At 34.7% G+C, this 4,537-nt stretch overlaps 1 pseudogene; it reads left to right on the forward strand.

Annotated features, from left to right (window-relative positions):
- Positions 1 to 1,902: 1,902 nt before the first annotated feature.
- On the forward strand, positions 1,903 to 2,039 carry LOC111552366 (annotated as a pseudogene).
- Positions 2,040 to 4,537: the final 2,498 nt, after the last annotated feature.

Here is a 4,537-nt window from a genome sequence, read left to right on the forward strand (position 1 = left end):
TTGAGTCTTTTCAACCATGTAACTTACTTTTAAAGAAATACTTTACGTACAGTTAAAATTGTCAATCTTAAGTGGACGACTCCATGAATATTGACATATGCATACACCTATTTAACCACTATTCCAATCAAAGTGTAGAACATTTCCATCCCCCACCTACATTTCTCTTGTACCCTTGCACAGTCAATCTCCTCTCCCATTACGCAGCCCTTGGAATCTACTGATTGGAACTAGTGCTTTCCATAACTCTAGTTTTGTCTTTTCTATAATTTTATATAAATAGAAGAATATCGAATATAGTCTTCTGGGTCCACTTTTTCACTTAGCATAATGCTTTTGAGAGTATCTATGTTTTTGCATGCATCAGTAATTCATTCCTTTTTTATTAGAGTAATATTCTGGTGTATTAACTTAGAACAATTCTTTTATACACTCATTTGCTGATAGATGTTTAGATTGTTTTCAGTTTTTGGCTACTACAAACAAAGCTACTACTAACATTTATGGGTAAATCCTGGTATGGACTTCCATATTCTTAAAAGTAAAGTGACTAGGTTGTATGGTAGGTGTGTTTTTAACCTTTTAAGGAACTGCCAAAATCTTTTTCTAAGTTGGTTGTGCGATTTTGCATTTCCGCCAGCAATGAACCAGCGTTTCAGTTGCTCTACATCCTTATCAATTCTTGCCAATGATCCTTTCTATTTTAGCAATTCTAGTGAATGTGTGATGGTATCTCATGTGGTTTTAATCTGCAGTTCCTTGATGACTAATGTTATACATCTGTTTATATGTATCTTCTTTGACATCTGCATATACTCTTTGATCAAGTGTCCAAATCTTTTGACTTTGTTTGTCTGTTTTTGATGATGACAAGTTTAGTGTATTATTAGAAAAATGGGTTTAAATGGAGAGTAGACCTCTGAGAAAGACGACTTTTCCTTACTAGAAAGATTATTTGATTTAGTGCCACAGTTCCAGCTGTGGTTCTGCCACATATAGACAAGTTATGCAATCTCTTTCAGACACCATCTACAACATGGGGAAAATAATTATACTCTTCTCATTCAGTTATTTCAAGAATCAGACCAGACAGCTGATATACAACATCTAGCACTGACATTGAGGATGCATTCAGTAAACAATGGTGTTTGTAATTATGATTATATGGTATTAAGATTGCATATTGCTTTTTCTCTCTTTCTTCCCTTCCCTTCCTCCCTATTTCTCTCTCCGTTGTTTTTGTTTATGTGTGTGTGTGTGTGTATATACATATATACATATATATACATATATATACACATATATATACACACACATATATATACATATATATATATATATACATATACATATTTTTGGAGAGATGGCATCTCTCTATGTTGCCCAGGCTGGTCTAACTCCTGGGCTCAAGCAAATCCTCCTCACCTCCATCTCCCAAAGTGCTGAGATCAAAAATGTGAGCCACTGTGCCCAGCCTCTGTTGTTTTGAATTGCAGAATACACAAGTCATACAAAACCTGGTCTCCAGACAGCTCTGACTAGTGGACCCTGCTACTTTTCCTTAGCATATTGTAGCTGCAAACCCAATCTCCTACACAATCCTGTCTGGTGCAACTTGGATGAGAATTTCTCTCTCTGCCCTAGTCACAGACTAGCAAGTACAGCATGTGATTGGGTCAGAAGAGAAACCACGTGATAATTAGGCCCATTATCATTTTGAAGAATTTCTGGAAATTTTATAAGTTAAAATGGTGTTTGGAATATTTGCATTTGAAAGAACAATAGAATCTATAGTTCATAGATTGTATTTGCAAAAGCTAGTGACCTGTGACCTGAAAAAAAATTGCCAGCAGTTCAAAATTTTTTTCCTGGGGACCCAGCAAGGGCTGTAGGGTTAGGATCAAGGCTATACTTTTGGAGATTATTTCCATAGTTTCTTACTAGAGAATAAACCTTACCATATAGAGTATTGAATACTAGGAGGAGTCGTTTCTCTCCCTTTGCATGAGGTAAGAGGGAGGGAACAAAGTCTGAGTGCTCTGTTTTAATTTTGGCTTCCACAGCTGACTTTTCTTTAATAATGTTCTCTTCTATATCTTACTCTATTTGTCAAATATTTTTCAGTGTTTTCCAGTGTTTGCCACTTTTTGGCTTTAAGGTAGTATATTGATTAAATGAGTAATTATATTTTTGGTTATAAGTTTGAAAAAATCACCTGTTTACTTTGGAATAATTTGTAGTTGTGCAAAAGTTGTAAGATAGTGCAGAGAGTACCCTTAGACCCTTCACCCAGTTTTAGTTTCCCTTACTGTTATACACTTACATTATGATAGTACATTTGTAAGAAATAGACCTTAGTATATTATGATTAACTAAAGGTCAAGACATTATTTGAATGTCACCAGGTTTTCCATTAATTTGCCTTTTTTGTTCTAAAATCTCATCCAGGATACTTCATTGCATTTAGTTGTCATGGCTCCTTAGTCATCTCTGATTTCTGACAGTTTCTTAGGCTTTAGTTGTTTTTCCTAACCTTGAAAGTTCTAAGGAGTACTAGTTAGGTATTTTGTATAATGTCCCTCAAATTGTGTTTGTCTGATGTTTTTATTTTGGTTGGGCTGGGGTTATGGAATTTTGAAATGAATAACACAGAGATGAAGTGCCTTTTTCATTGTATTGTATTAGAGGGCATATGATATTCATGTGACATTACCCGTGATGTTCATCTTCATCACTTGGTTAAGGTAGTGTTTACAGGCTTTTCCATTGTAAAGTTACTGTTTTCTCTTTCCATACTCTGTTCCTTGGAGTGAATCACTAAGTCAAGCCCACACTCAGAAGGGAGGCAGGGGAAGAACTAAGCTATACCCCCTGGAGGAAGGGGACCTACATATATTGTTTGGAATTCCGTAATAAAGATTTGTCTCTTTTCCTACATTATTTATTCAGTCATTGATTTATATCAGTATAGACACATGACTATTTATTTTATCCTTTGGGTTATATGCCTTTACTATATTTATTTTATTGATCAAATTGTTCCAACTTTAGACATCAGATATTTCTTCAATTTGACTCTTGTGTCCCTTATACAGGACCCTGCCCTTTTCTGGAGCAGTTAAGGAAGGAGCACTTCGCTATTTTCTGGCACTACAAGATGTTCCAAGCTCATCTTATATTTTCTGTGTCCCAGTACTAGAATCAGCCATTTCTCCAAGGAGCCCTGGTTCTTTGGAGAATAAGATTTAGAAACCAAGATTTGGGCACTGGGACTACTTAGTGTTACAGAAGCATCATTACCTTTAAGACCTCTTAGCAGAGAGAGCTAGGTAATTATGTATACTAACTCACTGACGTTCAGAGATCTCTCATTATTTCTGTATCTATCCATTTGTATATATATTAAGCCAATGCAGGCTGATATCTCCAACAGTAATCCAGCACCACAGGGGTCATTCTAGCCTTCTCTTCTTTCTGATTTGTAACTTTCCTCTCTAATAGTGGGAAACCAGGTCTTACCATCTACCCTCCATTTACCAATTTGTTCAACGCTTTTGATTAATTTTTTTAAAATAGGGTTGTTTATCTCATTATTATTGTGTGTATGAGTTCTTTACTTATTCTCTATTATTGTGGATATTTCTTATATCAGGCATATATGTTGCAGGTATTTTCTTTCCGTTCATGTCTTGCCTTTTCATTTTCTTTTGAATATTAAAAGTTTTTCACATTGATGAAGTCCAATTTATTGTTTTTTTTTTTTCTTGTATAGTTGTGCTTTTTGTGTCCCATCTAAGAAATGTTAGCTTATCCCAAGGTCTCAAAGATTGTCTCCTTCATTTTCATCTACATATTTTAGAGTTTTAGCTTTTACATTTAGTTCTGGTTAACTTTTGTCTACTAGATTTTCTTAAAACAATAACACTTTTATTTTCATATGTTTTTGTTTATATAATATTCAAAGTACATTATTATAAGTACAACAGCTTAGGGAAGCACAATTGAGTCTTAGTTAATACTAACTAGATTGGCATAGCAGACATGTAGCATATACTAGAGAATAACCTCCCCAGCCTTGGTCTTCAGCATTGTGGGCTTTATGGGTAAGTTTACTGAGGTAATGAAGAGTTTGGTTAATCTGATGTGTAGATGAACAGAAAGTGAGTTTTTAAAAAATCTACCAGATATTGAACAGTAAGCTGATAGATCAATTCTGCACTTGCAAAACTAGCCCTAAATTATATCTTTCTTTTTGGCTGTCATATTTCACAGAAACTGATCAACTAGAAAAATGGTTTACAAACTGTTCTGCAGAGTTTTATGATTCCGTTGCACTTACCTGTAGGGCAATAATAACTCCCATAGGTTCTTAGTTGGAACAGATCCCTGTTACAAAAACAGATGAACAAGAAAAAGACAGAAGTTTATTCACATGTATATTTTATATATTTACATGGGAGACATCCAGAAAATAAGTAGTTCTCCTAGAGGTGGCTTTGACTTCCAGTTTAAATAGCATCTTCAAGAAAGGAAAGTA

This window comes from Piliocolobus tephrosceles, chromosome 10 (assembly GCF_002776525.5).
Source record: "Piliocolobus tephrosceles isolate RC106 chromosome 10, ASM277652v3, whole genome shotgun sequence".
NCBI classification, from domain to species: Eukaryota; Metazoa; Chordata; class Mammalia; order Primates; family Cercopithecidae; genus Piliocolobus; species Piliocolobus tephrosceles.